General features: G+C 41.9%; 1 protein-coding gene and 1 long non-coding RNA gene across 2 annotated transcripts in view; both read right to left on the reverse strand.

Moving 5' to 3' along the window:
- LOC111956085 (uncharacterized) overlaps nucleotides 1-7,011 on the reverse strand; it is a 12,384-nt gene extending 5,373 nt beyond the window's left edge. Inside the window, exon 1 of the long non-coding RNA XR_002876199.2 lies at nucleotides 6,792-7,011. This is a non-coding gene — a long non-coding RNA (uncharacterized lncRNA). The remainder of the gene's footprint in view (nucleotides 1-6,791) is intronic.
- A 2,779-nt stretch (nucleotides 7,012-9,790) lies between these two features.
- The window catches only part of LOC111956180 (teashirt homolog 1-like), a 445,767-nt gene continuing 437,375 nt past the window's right edge, over nucleotides 9,791-18,182 (reverse strand). The window contains exon 3 of the transcript XR_011474539.1: nucleotides 9,791-9,804. The gene's annotated coding sequence lies outside the window, so the exon portion shown is untranslated. The remainder of the gene's footprint in view (nucleotides 9,805-18,182) is intronic.

The following is an 18,182-nucleotide window of genomic DNA, read 5'->3' on the forward strand; positions in this document are numbered from 1 at the left end:
CCCCCCCCCCCCACCTCCCTTCCGCCCTCATCCATTCCCAACACAGTCTCAGTCTCCATCGCCCTACCACTGTCATTGTCTAAGCCCCTGAGTATTTTCCCACGCTTTATTTGTCTTTGTCCTGTTTGTGGCTGGCGGGGGGCCCTGACGAGGTCGCCATGGCAACCCACATTGGCATTCCCCTGATTGGTGTACGTGGCGAGCTAATTATTCAATGCATACGCTTTAAATAAACAATAAAGTAGGACGAATGGAAATGTGGACCCGAGTATTAGACAGGCTGCGATTAACACTAAGCTGCAACGCCAACAAAACATTTGAGGGGATACTGTTTCAGTGGGACGACCTAATTCTCTTCTTACTTCGCCATCCAAATATTTTCAAAGGATTTAGAATGTAAATTATTGATGTTGTAATATATTAATACAATAAAAATATAATTCTCATTACAAGTCCAACTCTCATTGTATTTCTTTGATTATATCTTGTTTGCTTTCAAACAAATCAGAATGTTGATATTTAGCATTATGAAGGGATAATATGACGTGTGTGTTGCTACTCTACTTGAATGGCAACTTATTAACAGCGAGGGAAAACTCTGCATTTACCTTCAGTTCCTCAACTAGGGATTCATGTGACGAGGAGAGGGTGAAGAACTGGCTACACAAGAGCACCATGTTCATCTAAGGCGTCTAAGCACTCCTATGGCAAACAAAGGTGGGTGGGGGGGTTCCAGAGGAGGGGGGGTTACCATGACAGTGAGCGACATTGTTTACCAATTCTCCCTTTTCATTAATCAGGGCGAGCCGGCTCTAATTGGCGTTTTGCTTAAGCCGGTCTCCAGACCCCTCTCCCTCCACTGGTCTAAATAATGGCGTTACGCCACAAGTGCCGCCGCACTGACGGAGGACAATGCTCCGCTTGTCAGCTGCGCTGGGCAAGGCTGAACCCACCCCTACACCCTCTCCATCCCTCTTAATACCCCCCCCCCCCTTAAATAAACCTCACATGGAAAGACAAAGAAAGCCTCTCACTATTGAGACCTCACTGTCTCCTCTCTCTCCTCATCGGTCTCCCCTCCCTTCCTCTTTCCTATACTCTTTCCCTATCTCTCTCTCCCCTCTCATTTACTCTGCTCTCACGCGGAGCTCCCTCTTCCTCATTTCTCTTTCTGTCTGCTCCACTTCTCTCCTCCCAAGTTGGTCCCTTGAGTTTCCATGGACATGGACAGAGTGATCAACACTACTAGAAGTGTTAATTGTCCTACCAGATATTGGAAAACATCTCGTCAGTGTGTGTGCGACTTTATATTCTCAGTATGTCCATTGGTGCATCCAGTTTCAATCGGTTTCCTCTAAACTCATATTTTAGTTCTTCTCGAGACTAAACCAATTCTGTCACCCGAACACATTAAATACTAGCAAGTAAAAAGGGGTGTTACTGTACTCTTCAGATGTCAGTGGATCAAATGTTCAATAACTCTCTGTGTACAAAATATCATTTTAGGGATATCTATTAAATTGTGTGTGTATAAAGGAATGTGCTCATGCTTTTTGAGTTAATATTCTGTGTGAGGTTATTTTATGTCATAGTATTGTGTGTGTGTGTGTGTGTGTGTGTGTGTGTGCGTGCGTGCGTGTTTGTGTGTGTGTGTCTCTAGTGTCTATGCATGTATACACAGTGCTCTGTGCTGATAACATGGTGTGTGTACAGGTATGTGTGAGTGTGTGTGTGTAGCAGGTTATCTTTCACATGATCTAACCATCCTCAGCTACATGCTCCATGAATATAAAACGCTTTCATGCCCCATATGCAAATAGACCCACAGTGTTGTCATTAATATGCACTCGTAATTAAAACGCCTTCCGTTGATTTGATTTATGTAGCCGAAATAAGTCAGGTAAAATAAATTCCTCTTCGGAAGCGGTTCCAAATTCACAAAATGGCGGAAAGACGACATTTGCAGTCTTATCGCAAGGAGGGGCACAACGAACACTGCATGAGGACGAGGAAGACCACAGCTGCCCCTCAGAATGCCAGCTTAAAAGACATAAAATACAGAGTGGCTTCGTGATTAACTCAGATCACATTCCCTCTCCCATAACGCCTCTCGGGCGATCTATGCAATTAACACACTGCCAGTAATTAACGCCGTCTCGAGGCAGCCAATGGCGCGGGAAGGCGAGGGGGGGCCAAAGCGCGATGGGTGGAAGGGGGTTAGGAATAGGACGCTAAAATAACACTACCTATGTTATTTTTACTTACTGCCATTTTGTGCCAGTCCTAGTCCTATTCTAAGATGGTGGCAGCAGGGCTGTGACTCGTTGTGCAGGAGAAGGGGGCAAACTAGGGAGGGAGGGAGAGAGTGAAGGATGCTGGGATAGAGAAGTGAATCTCTTTCATTTAGTCAGTGCATTACAGAATGGTTACCAGGACAGGATGATAGGGGGATGGGAGGGATAGAGGAAGAGAGATGATTGTCAGGTCTACTGGCCAATGAGTGGGACATGCCTGCATGTCTTGCTCAGGTTCACGCACATGCACTCACACACACACACAAACATCCATACACTGACACATATCGCGCATGCTTAAATAATTACTACAGTATTAATATTTGGAGGAGATGTATATGTCAAAATGTGCACAAAAAACTATATAAACATTTGATATACACACTATGGATGAACAACAAGATGACCTGACTATTTTTGCTATATTCCACACACTCAATATCTACATATGCGCACACACACACACACACACACACAAGCAGGCAACATACTCGTCCTCATGGTATGGTCTGCCCCTGAGCATGCAAATTACATTCATTATGCAAATACATGCAAATCAGAACCAACCATCTGAGAATCCAAGCTAGAAAAAAAACGAGGAGAATAAAATGAAATGAATGACAGAGAGAGAGTGAGAAAGAAATCAGAAACGTGGGATAAAAATCCTCTTTCACTGCAGGCGGCAGTGTGGAAGGAAAAAGTACGGTGGCCCATACTAGAGCAAAAAGACTGGCGCAGATCTTTTGTCGAATCAACAAACAATCGCTATGCCTGATTGCTATTTCCTTGTTAGAATCTCCATCTTTAACCAACAGCTGTTCCATTGGGATTACAGTACAGAGGCAAGTATTTCAAAAAGCTCACCAAACATCAAATCTAATGAATAGGGAAACTCAATCAGCTAACAAATTCAATCTTCAATTGGCACCAATGTATACAAAAAGGAACCAGAGATGCGAGTGCGGCTACAAGTATTGCAAAGACTGAGTGTACTAACAGGTCCAGTGACAGTCACTTTTTCTACAGATCATTTACACAATACCCCCATCTATGTGGACAATTTATGCTACAATACTTAGCACTGTCCAGCTACGGCTAGCACTAGAAATAATCAAATAACTGCAAATCAGTTGTGTTTAATCTGCAAACCAATTACTTTGGAGCTTGATTAGCACAGCATACAGTTTATCTAAGCAGAGCAGAGGGATGTTGTGGGTTGGGCTCTTGAGCAATACGCATTTGCTTGGGGCCTCTGACTCGCTGGGGCCACTTCAGTTTCGTAAAAGCTGGCCACACTTATATTGCATGGCATTGAAGTCAACAAAACTACCAATTTATAATACATCACCTTCAGATTTGACCAGGATTTAAAAACGATATATTCTAACACTTTCAAACACCAGAGAAACAACTACGTGGAACTAGCCTCACCACACAAAACGATCAGACCAGTGGAAATAGAACTAACCTAAATCGACTAATCAGCTAATAAAACTAACAAAAGAATCACCGAACAAATAGACGGACACTTTTTCCCCCCAAGTGAACGGCAAATGAATCAGCAAACACTGTACACTTTGTACAAGAGGAAAAAACACAGGGCTGGAGGAGAAAAGCTAAGCTCCCTCACTGCCTCTCCTCAGAGCAAAACCGTGAGATAAGTTCTTGATTTTAGTCAAAGCATGTAAGATGGACGCCTCTTTGTGAACAAGAGTGTGGTAGGTGAGAGACAGGGAAAGAGGAGCAGGGTAGAGTATGTTTTTAGAGAGGGGGGTGCCGCATGGGTAAATGAATGGCGCCACTAATTGCCACTTGAGGTGGTACCTGCCATCTAAGGGCCCTCGGCCCGAGCTTGAAAAGTACAGTATGCAAAATAAGCAGCCGTTCTGGAGACCCTGACATTAGTGACGCAGGTCGATATGAAGATGCTTGGATTATATTTGTACGGTATGCTTACTGTGTGAATACCGCAGAATGGGGTGTGTGTTTGCATGGAAGTATGTCTGTATGTTCGCAGAAATCCATCTATACATGTACTGTATGTCTACCCATTCTACTGGATCCACTTCTTGCTTCCTAAATCTCTAAGCGGTGAGGGTGGCATACAGAGACAGAGAGGGGGAGACAGAGAGAGAGAGAGAGAGAGGAGGAGGAAGAAAGAAAGAGGGGGAGGCAGAGAGAGTAGTGAGGGAGAAAGAGTGAGAGCCAGAATCAGAGAGAGAAGAAAGAAATGTCTGTCAGGAGGCCAAGCTCTGGCTAAATGATTGTGCTGCAGGAGTGTGTGTGTGTGTGTGTGTGTGTGTGTGTGTGTGTGTGTGTGTGTGTGTGTGTGTGCGTATGGTTGAGAGGAGTCAATGGTGTATGGCAAAAATGCTTGTATTTTTTTTACTTGAATCGCTAACTTACTGGCTAGCTCGGCCAGTGAATGGTGAGACATTTGGACCCTCTTTTGCTTGTAGATGGAGGAGAAAAGTCTGAGGGAGGTCTTTGTGCAGGAGTGATGTCTTTTACTCTATCACTGCAGTAGAGAAACAGCTAGGTATCTCGCACAATTTCTCTCTGTCTCGCTCTCCTTGCTTTATTCGTCAGTGTTGACAATACTGATAGTAATCGAATTATCACCGTTACTCGTACAGCTACACCTTTCATAAAGTTGCGCCATGAACTGCTTAACTATGTTTCATGCTGTATATCAAACCATAATGGTTTATCTCTTCTGCCAATTCGAAGCCTCATTAACTTAAATCCACAAGAATACACACTGACAAAGGATATCAATGAGCCTAAAACAATCATCCCAAAACCAGTTGTGAAAGCTATACACCTAAATACACCATGTAGAAAATAGAAAATGTATCCTATGCACAGTCCCCTTATTTGGGCCATATGTTTTTCAACAATATATATATATATATATTTTTTAAAGGGGGTGAGTCTGCTGCTAACAGCAGCTTCCTCCACTGTCCGACTGCCCCAGACTGGGCTTGAACCAGTGATTCTTTGCATCGCAACACACACGACCGCCCTCTTTGATGACATGCGAACCGATTAAGCAGTACAAAAGATCCCTCTTGGATGGCTCCGTCAGCGACATTTCAAGCTCGCTGTGGAGTGAGTTTACGGTACGCTCTTAACTCCGATACACATATATCCCCAAAACTTACTACACATGCTCATGTGAGCTTACCTTAGTGACAATTGAGTCTGACATTATACTGTACCTTTANGAGAGAGAGAGAGAGAGAGAGAGAGAGAGAGAGAGAGAGATCTTTTACTCTCATGCTGTCTTTTACTCTTTCACTGCGGTAGAGGAAACAGCTAGGTCTCTATCTCTCTCTCTTTCTCTATCGCTCTCTTCCCCCTCCTTTTATCTGTCAGTGTTGACAATACTAATGGTAATCAAATTACAGTATAACCTTTACTCGTATATACCTTTCACAAAGTTACAGCATGATGTGCTTAACTATGTTTGAAATTCAAACATACTGTAAATCAAGCCAAACTTGACGTTTTGCGGGTACTATTTAATGAAGCTGCCAGTTGAGGACTTGCGAGGTGTCTGTTTGTCTGTCTGTACTTGTCCTCTTGCTCAGTTGTACACCGGAGCCTCCCATTCCTCCTATTCTGGTTAGAGCCAGTTTGTGCTGTTCTGTGAAGGGAGTAGTACACAGTGTTGTGCGAGATCCTCAGTTTCTTGGCAATTTCTCGCATGGAATAGCCTTCATTTCTCAGAACAAGAATAGACTAACGAGTTCCATAAGAAAGTCTTTGTTTCTGGCCAATTTGAGCCTGTAATCGAACCCACAAATGCTGATGCTCCAGATACTCAACTAATCTAAAGAAGGCCAGTTGTATTGCTTCTTTAATCAGCACAACAGTTTTCAGCTGTGCTAACATAATTGCAAAAGGCTTTTCTAATGATCAATTAGCCTTTTCAAATGAAAAACTTGGATTAGCTAACACAACGTGCCATTGGAACACAGGAGTGATGGTTGCTGATAATGGGCCTCTGTACGCCTATGTAGATATTCCATTAAAAATCAGCCGTTTCCAGCTACAATAGTCATTTACAACATTAACAACGTCTACACTGTATTTCTGATCAATTTTATGTTATTTTCATGGACAAAAAATGTGCTTTTCTTTCAAAAACAAGGACATTTCTATGTGACCCCAAACTTTTGAACGGTAGTGTATGTAACGGGGGTCTGTCTGCAGCTTAGCTTCTTCCACTGTCCGACTGCCCCATACTGGGCTCGAACCAGTGATCCTCTGCTTCGCAACACACGTGACCACTCTCCTTGACAACGCGCATACCGATTGAGCTGTACAAAAGAGTACCCCTTGGATGGCTCCATCTGCATCTCCAACATTTTAAGCTTGCTCTGAAGTGAGCTTACGATACATTCTTAGCTGCTACACATATAACCCCTCAAACCTACTATGCATCCTCATGTGAGCTTAACATTAGTGACAATTGAGTCTGACATACTGTACCTTTAAGTCTTCTGATTGGTTGGCTGGGCACAAACGCTGAGTCACTTCCTCTCGGGCGTCGGCCATTTTGTTTTGTTTGTTGGCACAAGAAACAGGCTTTGCGGGAGCGCAATGGGATTCTTGTTACTTTCGGTTATCTAGCTTTATGAAGAATGTACACCACTCATACAGCTAGATAACCAAAGATAACAGCCAACCCCTCGGGCCCACCTAGACCCACGCGGCGAAGGATAGTAGAAGCTAGGCTGGATACGCACACCTGTAGACYAAGGATAAAAAAACGACACACTCTTATTATGGCAAAGTATTGAACGTGAAGAGAGTGTGGACAAACGTACAGTTGGTTTTGTAATGAAGGAGGAAAGCTTTCAATATCAAAGAAAAACAAATAACCACAGAATTCTATCATCTTAAACAATTTGACCAAATACACAGTGCCACACTACCTCATAAACAGTAGCCTACAGATTTCCAGTCCGCATCAATATATGCAGGACAAGATTTTGCCTCATTTTGCCTCATTTGTCTATTAATTGACTAATCGTGTTGTTAAAAATGAGACTAATCATGTTACCAAGTGTGTGAATTCTATTTCAATCAACTATTGTCAAAGGGGACAACAAGCTTACTTGTTATGTGGCCGGAAGTATCTACTATAGTAGGCCTGTATTATACCAAAATCATTACAGTTATTTTAAAATTAAGAGATCAATTGAACATTATAAGACTACCATTTACTGGTCCTGAATAAACATCACTTGTCTCCCAACCCGCTATCAGAATACGAGGTGTGCTTGTTCAATGACTCACTTAGAAAATTACTACAGCTATCAAATAGCAAATCATTAGTAAACATCATGGCACTGGCATATGCCTATCAGTATGGCCTGTTATTAATCACTGCATTAGAAACCTACAGCCAATTCCTTAGCCTGTTATTCACAACTGTTGTAATAATATGACGGAGGTTGGTTTTCGCTTGTGCCACTTTGTTGTTCACATCGATGGAGATCAATAGAGAACACGGACACACACATCAGATTCAACCAAGAGCATCATTGTTGCTTCAAGTTCTGCTTCGGTCAAATAAATGATGAGCATTTCATGAGCATAAGGGTGAGGGAGTGTGTGTGTGAGAGAGAGGGATGACACCAGAGAGAGGGATGAAGCCGGAGAGAGGGATGAAGCCGGAGAGAGGGATAATGCCAGAGAGAGGGATGACAGAGAGAGGGATGAAGCCGGAGAGAGGGATGATGCCAGAGAGAGGGATGACAGAGAGAGGGATGAAGCCGGAGAGAGGGATGATGCCAGAGCGAACTCGTTGCATTTCCATTCGTGTGTCTGCAGCAAGGTGTGACTTCTCATCAAGATGAGAGCAGCCAACAGAGGAGCACACAGTATAACAACACACACACACATAATCACACACACACACATAATCACACACACACATTTACATTTACATTTACATTTAAGTCATTTAGCAGACGCTCTTATCCAGAGCGACTTACAAATTGGTGCATTCACCTTATGACATCCAGTGGAACACACAATCACACACGCACACACACACACACATAATCACACACACACACACACACATACACACACTGTAATTTGAAGCCTTTCATGTAATGGTGTATTGATTAGGGATTAATTTCCAATGTATTCTCAGAAGACATTTACCCCAAACAATAAAAAATTGAAAAATCTCATGATGAATATACTATCTATTTAACTACAAGCTAACAGAATGACATGTTTTAGGGTTATCACATACTGTATTCACGTTAGTCACTTTTGAATTTTGAACATCACTTCTCTGTTTCATGTTTGGAATTGGTTTCAATATCATTCCACATTGCTTTTGCAGAGGCCACATCATGGTTTTTGCAGTGCTCTGTTTCTAATGTCTTATGTAGGCCTAATATAATTTGTTAAGTACACTTACCCGCTCAGAATTTTAGTGTTTCATGAAATATACTGAGGTTTGTAAAACAAAGTCTACCTAAAAGCTAAGAATAGGTTGATGTAAAAGCATTCCATTGACATCCTATAGATTATTACAAACCAGGTTGTTTGAGCCCTGAATGCTGATTGGCTGAAAACCCATTTACCACCGGTATGAGAAAAACAAATATTTTTACTGTTCTAATTACGTTGGTAACCAATTTATAATAGCAATAAGGCACCTCGGGGGTTTGTGGTGTATGGCGAATATACCGGCTAAAGGCTGGCACTCCACGTTGCGTAAGCAGCCCGTAGCTATATTGGCCATATACCACACCCCCTTGTGCCTTATTGCGTAAGTATATATAGAGGACTATTGGAAGCACTATTCAGCTAAATAGGGATGTTGAGACAGCCATTTTGAGACCARAAACATACACACATTTTCTTCACAATAAGTTCGGCAAAGTGAAGGTCCTTATAAAAAGAGATGTGTTATTACTGTTTTTCATTATTATTATGATTATTTTACATATTATATACAATAACCGTAATTATACATATTTATATTTAGTATATTTATTTAATCAAATAATAAGTGTCTGAATAATTACATKATTTGTGTTTCGTTGTGTTATAATGCATCTGAGACGCAGGGATTCTTGTCTGCAAATGTATCACTGTTGGATTCAATTAAAACTGTATTACAGTGAATGATTTTCCACTGTAACATCATTCACTGTTTTCCAAAGGAATAAGTCATGCAAAGTCGGTGCATTGCCCGCAACTGTGCCTAATTTAAATGACCTACGCTTCCATATATGTATCTACATTAATATCCCATCGAATATTTGACCCCATCTAGTTGCGTAATTCCAATATCACGATGATTTGATGAATGAATTCAACCGTTAATATGAAACAAAACCCTGAGAAATTATTTTCTAATAAAATWATATATTTATGTTGCATATGCCTACACTATTAAGTTGATTGCAAAAAAGCTTCATTTCTAAGCACAATAAATTGGTTGTATAATGTATTTTCTTTACAGAAATGAACACTGCATCGTCATTGGCAGAACAGGTGAAGTGACGTCTTTCGTAAGGAAGACGCACAACTAAAACCCACTTTCCGATCTGTTTGTTAGGGGTCTTTTCTGTAATAACGCAATGCATATTTATTCCATATTCTTTGAGTATTCGTGTTAATCGGATCAAATTAGTATGCATTTCATAATATATCTGATAGATGATTATTATACTCTAAACAAACACATTAGGAAAATGAAGATTATTTATTTGAAGGCTGACTATTTGGAACAAATTCTGTAACCTATGACAATTCAAACAATACAAACATCTARGATTCTTGAAATAGGCTATAGGCCTATTCCTCAAACCGTTTTTTAAATGTCAGAGCTCCCTTTGTCTTAGAAATTAACATTTGGATATTGGTCAAGATGTCTAGAAAGTTTTTCGAATGTCCAGTTCGTGATACATTTAATTGAAAGGGATGGATTGGTGCGGCTGCTCAAGAGGTCGATTTTCTTTATTTTGTGTTATCGACTATACGAACAAATATCAACGAAGAAGCCAAAACCATCAGGGACAAGATATTGAGGACACCTTTACGTCTTACTTAAAATTATTTTTGCCATTTTAAATATGATATTGATATAGGCCTAGATATTAAACTTATAGGCCTACAATAAACTTTATAAAAATAATGGCGATACCTTGATATACAAGTTGAGTGTGAGTGTGTGTGTGTGTATTTGTGTGAGTGTGTGTGTGTGTGTGTGTGTAAGTGTGTGTGTGTGTGTGTGTGTAAGTGTGGTGTGAGAGGAAGAGAGAGAAAGAGAGCGAGACATTTTCATAGTGCAAAATTAGACTTGATTTGTATCTGAAGAACACACACACTGAACACGTTGTATGCAGAACTATGGTCACATATACATTTCTAACGATGCGCAAAGCCCCACTCGAAGTGTCCCCAAAGAGAAACAGATGTGATTTCGTTAGTTACACATCCTATTGCTCATGAGTCATGTGATTGCTGCTACACAGGTAGGCCTATCAAACGAATTTTAAATTCCATCTGGTATATTTTGAATATCCTCTGTCTTTGTAGCTTACTCTAGTGATCCTAAGAGGCCAAGGTGTACAAATTAAGGATCCATTCAAGTTAATTTTAGACTGACATGGGACAAATTGACTGGTTGTACAAATCGCTTGTTTATGGCATGTATCGTGTAGGCCTATAGGACTATCAACGGTTWAAAAAAAAWACTAATTAAAAGAAAGTGTATATATATATATAGACTAAATGTATTATGTTTACCTGTGCAACGTCGTATGCTACTTCATCTTATATTGTGGGAGGAAGTGCTGAAATTGAAGGAATAAGACGTTAGTGCTCGAAAATGGAAAATAATACCCAAGCAATCTCATAATTCAGATGCAGCCATAAAATAACGCCATAAAATATATTTTATAGGGCTGCTGAAAGGGCTGCTGAAAGCCATAGGGTTGCTGAAAGCCATGGGAATAAATACAACTGCAGTAAGATACACATGCCTGTTTGTGCCAAGCGTTAGTGATCCCAAATCAGTGTGTGTGTGTGTGTGTGTGTGTGTGTGTGTGTGTGTGTGTGTGTGTGTGTGTGTGTGTGTGTGTGTGTGTGTGTGTGTGTGTGTGTGTGTGTGTGTGTGAAAATACCTGACTCACGTGTCATGTTCAATTCAAACAGTCTTAAGCATGGTTAATGACAAGACCGCAAATAACCAATACAAACCAAGTAATCACACTTAAAGTAGCTTGCAGGCAGGTGCTTTTAATCACCAAAACACTTGTATTGTTCCACCCCCATTGGTGACCATAATAGGCCACTATAAAACAATAGTTATTCTTACCCTGCATCAGTCATATCGTAGATGCATTGTGTAACCTCATCAATAACTACCCTTATATCTTGATTGTAACAGCATAATACAGGGCATGGCAACAATGCCACCATTTAAGTTAGCAACTTCTAAGTTGGCAACATCAAATCATCTTCGGCTTAGCATAAACACCATGTTATGCAGAACAGAATAGGCTAACACAGTAATKATGACAACAACAAGCCTAATAATAATTACTAATGGGCCTAACTAGTAACTATTCATAATATTAATAATAACAATAATGGGCATTTCATAGTTAATGATACACCTAATGTTATTAAGTTAGGAATTTAATCGTTTAATATAGAACCAAACTCTATAGGCCTGCCTAGTTTAAGCCATAAAACTACGTCACGTTTCAACACCACTCCCAATCCACAATCGAAAAGGTTTTTAATCAACCTCTTTCAAAATCAGATTTACAGGAGTTTAGTCCCAAAATACCCCAATCCTTGTAATCACACATTTCACAAGGAGGTGGGGTGACGCGAGAAAATAATCGCCCGAGCACAACTTCACAGCTCACTAGCAGATATTTCAATTGACAAATGTGCGATTTATTTCCAATTACATGCCTGTTATGAAAGGGACGTATAGATTGGACTAATAGCCATGAGAAAACGACTCAAGTCGGATGAAGACCTTCTGTTTGGGAGGTAAACCACTCATATAACAAGGTTGTCTGTTTGAGAAAACAGAAAGTGCACATTAGATGTTTGAAATCCCTCCTCACAAATGTTAAACATGATTTACGTAACAGGCCCCATAAAGCGCTTTGCTCTATAATCCCCATGCTGCTCGAGCCCATGTGTTGTGTCCGCGCGCAGCTGGTTTCACGTAATCATGTAATCATCTTTGCTTTTTACTCTTGGCCCTTTATGAATAGACCACTAATATTTTAACAGTGCATTTCAAACATATAAAACAATTATTTTTGGATTGTCTGGATAGCCTTGCTCAATACGCCATAGCCACATGCGAAGACATAGGCCTGCCTATACATTAAACAATCATTCAGAAAAACAGTTACATTTTAGCCTATATAGTGTGTTGAAGAAGATGGGCTAGATTTAAGTGACACCTAGGCAGACGAGGCAAGTTTGAATGTAGGCCTATCGGGTAGTCTACCTCCAAGGTTGGCAAAATGAATATAGGCTTATACAGTGATGGCTTGTTCCGTCATATGGGGAGTCATATGGAGTGTGTGTTCATTGTAGCCTAAGGAAGGCCTATAATATCTGTTTTCGTTTTACTATTAGTTGTAGGCTAAGATCACCATATGGCGCAAACACTGCAATGCCCATACAATAAGAAGAGGTGTGTAAGAGGAATTCACCGTATGACGGTATTTGGTGAGTTTTGCATGGTCCTAAATAGGTTTTCCCACAAAGCCTCAAATAAGTCTGCAAACATCAAACGCGAAAAGCACGCACGTATGAATAAGTATCTCTCATTATCTCCTTAACCGAAGTGAGCCTATGTAGGCTATACATTCGCAGACCACACCAGCAAAACGATAATAAAAGAGCAGAGAGGGAGAGAGCCATATGTCCCAGTGAATGCGATTTTAATCGGATAGAAAGCCAGCGTGACCTTCCAACTCCGTACCCAAGGAAACTTACCCCGAATGGCATCGTCCTATATAGCCTAATGAATCGTGCGCACTCGCTCACATAGGCTGCTCTCATCATATCTGCATCTCCATGATAACAATAGGCTATAGAAGGCTTACATGTTTTGGGATACTTATTGTGTTGGTGACGTTCTACCTTCCCATACTAGCCTTCCATAAGAGAAGAGCCAATCTGATTCGTGAAAATTAAAAGTGTTAGATATTGACCATTTAAGTAATATCGATTTAATTAATCCACAAATCGTTGTTTCCCTTTCAACTGTATAACGTTAGTTCCCTTTTGACTGCGACTATCCCTCTTGCCAGGCAAGGAACCTGTAATGCATTACGCATACCCAGAATGCAGAACCAACAGTCACCATATGCATAAAGACATTTCGCTGGCAACATCAGTCACAAATAGGCCTGTACATTGTTCATTGATTCCATAACGTTCGACTCTTACCCTCAGAAGACAAGGGTGGATCTAGTGGGGTTGTCAAGCGCCTCTCACAACTGCCGACTTGTCTGTATGAGCAGAGCGATGTAAACGACACGAGCACCTTAAGAATAACAGCAGTAGATTCTCGAGCTTCGTGCGGACGGTTGATAGTGACGTCGCCTGGGACCATCCATCTGTTTTAAATCAACCGGGTCCTCCTGTTTCTTCACAGCTATCGTAGTAGCAATATTTCCCCACACAGACAACCCCGTCCTCCCCCCTGTAAAAGGCAGAGTTGGGGCTGTCCGTTTTCCTAGCCTTCCAACCTGACAATACGACTGTTTCCAAACTGGTTATGGTCTGGATCTCGTATGTCAGAAATCATATACCATTGCCAAGGCCCACCCCTTTGTGACAATGCGGTAACATCATTGTCCCCACCATCTGAAATTAACCAGACAAGTCGGTGGAGTGACAATGTGGACCTGCCGTAACATTCCAACCCCCTCCCCTCCCGCATCCCATATAACGCACGCTTTCACGCACCTCTCTCTCTCTCTTTCTCTCTCACACCCACACACACACACACACACCACACACCAACACACACACACACACACACACACACACACACACACACACACACACACACACACAAACGTTTGTCTCTGGCCTATACACATCAATCATCACAAACAAACTTATAATATTATAGGACTACATACTGGGGTGTATATTGAAGTAACCAAAATAGCTTAGCATTACATTCAACTGGGGTATATTCATGTGGACGTCGTGAATTGTAACCAAGATATTGGCCTGGATAAATTAATACAATTCATGATGGAGAAAAACACCAAAGTGAAATATATTTTATGCATAATAGTATATTTCATAATGGTCCGCTAGTTGTATTCAACTATTTAAAACAATTCATGCATAGCAAACTAGAGCGCGTCCGTTAGGTCATAAGGTTTGGAAAGTGCACTTAAATTGTCAGCCAGGTTCAGACTTCCAAGAAAGCGAGTTTTAGGGAGGCAGTCTGGGCTGGGTGCGTTATTATCATGATAATCACACATGGGGTTGGGGCTAAGAAACCCCTTTGAATATTTGTTCAATAGGGGCGAATCCACCAAACAGGCATTGTAGTTACTGGCTCACCCCTTATTGTTGATATGAATAAATGAAAAAAGATGGCCTTGTCTTCTACATTTTTTAAAATATTTTCCTGGAAACCACCTTATAAATACAGCCTAAACCGCTCTCGGCCACCGGGCTCCTTTTGGAAGTGCGGCTAATGGGCTATGGATAATACACAATGGCCCCGGTTTTCTCCCAGCAATGTATGGGAACCCGGATCCATAGCAGTTGACAAGAGAATTTCAGAATCGTGATGAGATGACTCAAGTTCATTATCAACCCTAACCTCCCCACTCCCTCCTCCCCAACTTCCAGTCACACACACAGGCGCGCGACACAAGTTGCCAAGATACAGTACCATGCGTGAGAAGCAGATACTTGGCAGGTCGTACGTCACAATCTCAGAACCTTGCAGACAGCTGCATACCACATACATTATCACACTATTGCTTTATTACCGGCGCTACCAGACGAGACCAATACATTTAGCGGTACAACGTGAGAAATATATGCAAAAGTAGATAACAAAAGGCTACTACGCACGCGCAATGCAATTTAGAGAGAACCCTGTTTCACCAAGACTGACTGAGAAAACTAACGTGGAGGGAATCATAAGAATCACGAGCGAATTAATTATTTTGAAGCAGAGGGCGAGTGTAGACCGCTTATGTTGCGTTTCGATGTTTAATTTCATCTTCAATGTTTTTTATAGAGTGAATTACATTTCTAAGATTCATTTTCAAAACATTTAGAGCCAGCGACATAGCCTATGTTCGCAGTGTATCAACATAATGTTTTGATACATCTAATTGAATAAAGGGTCAAATAAACACGCATAAGGAAAATGACCAAGCAGGATGCTTTATGGTTATTTTTAGGGTCCCTGTTCTAAAAATAATTAAACTCGCTGGCAGCCTTTCACACTCCCCCCACCCCTGTCTCTATTCTGAGATGGTTACATCCCTGTCGCGCCAATATTCAAATTTAGAGGCTATAATTTGAATGAGGAGAGTGATGAAGGAGAATGATGAATAATGTGAAGGAAAACGGTGCAATGTGGACATTTTCAGGACGGTTTTATACAATTAGGCTTTAGCCTTCTGCTGAACATTTTTTCGGTTGGTTGTAAAATTTTATTTTGACCTTTTTTGGAAGTACATACCGCCATAACGGGAGTAAATGAAAACAGTTGCTCAGCGTTTGCTCAGCGAAACTCCATATTTGGTGAGAAATTAATGTATTTTGACATTTTATAACGCTTGCTGAGCTGTCTAATGGGAGATGGAATCAGAGCCTCCTGGGAGTTAGAGTAGAGATGTCACACTCACCAGAGAAGCAACACGTCATGCTCATCGTCATTTCTAACTCACAGATACAGGGTCAGTCTTCTGCATGGATAGGAGTCAATATCCAAATATGCAGTATATTTCAGTGGAGGCTGCTGAGGGGAGGACCACTCATAATAATTTCCTGGAATGGAGGTAATGGAATGCTATGAAACACAAGTGTTTGATACTATTCCGTTCACTCCATTCCAGCCATAAAACTCCGCTCCAGKCATTATTATGATCCGTTTTCCCCTCAGCAGCCTCCACTGGTATATATACAGTTGAAGTCTGAAGTTTACATACACCTTAGCCAAATACATTTAAACTCAGTTTTACACAATTCCTGACATGTATCCTAGTAAAAAATCCCTGTTTTAGGTCAGTTAGGATCACCACTTTATTTTAAGAATGTGAAATGTCAGAATAATAGTAGAGAAAATGATTTATTTCAGCTTTTAATTCTTTCATCACATTCCCAGTGGGTCAGAAGTTTACTTACACTCAATTAGTATTTGGTAGCATTGCCTTTTACATTGTTTAACTTTGGTCAAACGTTTTGGGTAGCCTTCCACAAGCTTCCCACAATAAGTTGGGTGAATTTTGGCCCATTCCTCCTGACAGAGCTGGTGTAACTGAGTCAGGTTTGGAGGCCTGCTTGCTCGCACACGCTTTTTCAGTTCTGACCACACATTTTCTATAGGATTGAGGTCAGGGCTATGTGATGGCCACTCCAATATCTTGACTTTGTTGTCCTTAAGCCATTTTGCCACAACTTTGTAAGTATGCTTGGGGTCTGTCACGCCCTGACCTTAGAGAGCCTTTTTATTCTCTATTTTGGTTAGGTCAGGGTGTGACTAGGGTGGGTACTCTAGTTTTTGTATTTCTATGTTGGCCTGGTATGGTTCCCAATCAGAGGCAGCTGTCTATCGTTGTCTCTGATTGGGGATCATATTTAGGCAGCCTTTCCCCACTGTGGTTGTGGGATCTTGTTTTTGTGTAGTGCCTGTGAGCACTGCATTTGCTTCACGTTTTGTTACTCTTTATTGTTTTTTGTGAGTTTCATTAAATTAACATGTGGAACTCTACGCGCGCTGCGCCTTGGTCCATTTATTCCAACTACCTTGACAGGGTCATTGTCCATTTGGAAGACCCATTTGCGACCAAGCTTTAACTTCCTGACTGATGTCTTGACATGTTGCTTCAATATATCCACATAGTTTTACTTCCTCATGATGCCATCTAGTTTGTGAAGTGCACCAGTTCCTCCTGCAGCAAAGCACCCCCACAAGATGATGCTGCCACCCCCGTGCTTCACGGTTGGGATGGTGTTTTTTTGGCTTGCAAGCCTCCCCCGTTTTCCTCCAAACATAATGATGGATACATGAAAAATGGAGCGGCGATGGCTAGAAAGCCGGTGACGTCGACCGCCGAACGCCGCCTGAACAAGGAGAGGAGACGATTTCGGCGGAAGTCGTGACAGTACCCCCCCCCGACGCGCGGCTCCAGTGGTGCGTCGACACCGGCCTCGGGGACGACCCGGAGGGCGAGGCGTAGGGCGATCCGGCCGGCGACGGTGGAATTCCCGCAGCAGTTCAGGGTCTAATACATCAGCCACCGGAACCCAGCACCTCTCCTCCGGACAGCACCTCTCCTCCGGACCGTACCCCTCCCACTCCACGAGGTACTGAAGGCCCGACGACTCGAATCCAGGATGGAACGGACGGAGTACGCCGGGGCCCCCTCGATGTCCAGAGGGGGCGGAGGAACCTCCCGCACCTCAGACGCCTGGAGCGGACCAGCCACCACCGGCCTGAGGAGAGACACATGGAACAAGGGGTTAATATGGTAATCGGGGGAAAGCTGTAACTTGTAACATACCTCGTTCACTCTCCTCAGGACATTTGAATGGCCCCACAAACCACGGGCCCAGCTTCCGGCAGGGCAGGCGGAGGAGCAGGTTTCGGGTCAAGAG

The sequence above is a fragment of the Salvelinus sp. IW2-2015 genome, linkage group LG31 (assembly GCF_002910315.2).
Source record: "Salvelinus sp. IW2-2015 linkage group LG31, ASM291031v2, whole genome shotgun sequence".
Taxonomy (NCBI): domain Eukaryota; kingdom Metazoa; phylum Chordata; class Actinopteri; order Salmoniformes; family Salmonidae; genus Salvelinus; species Salvelinus sp. IW2-2015.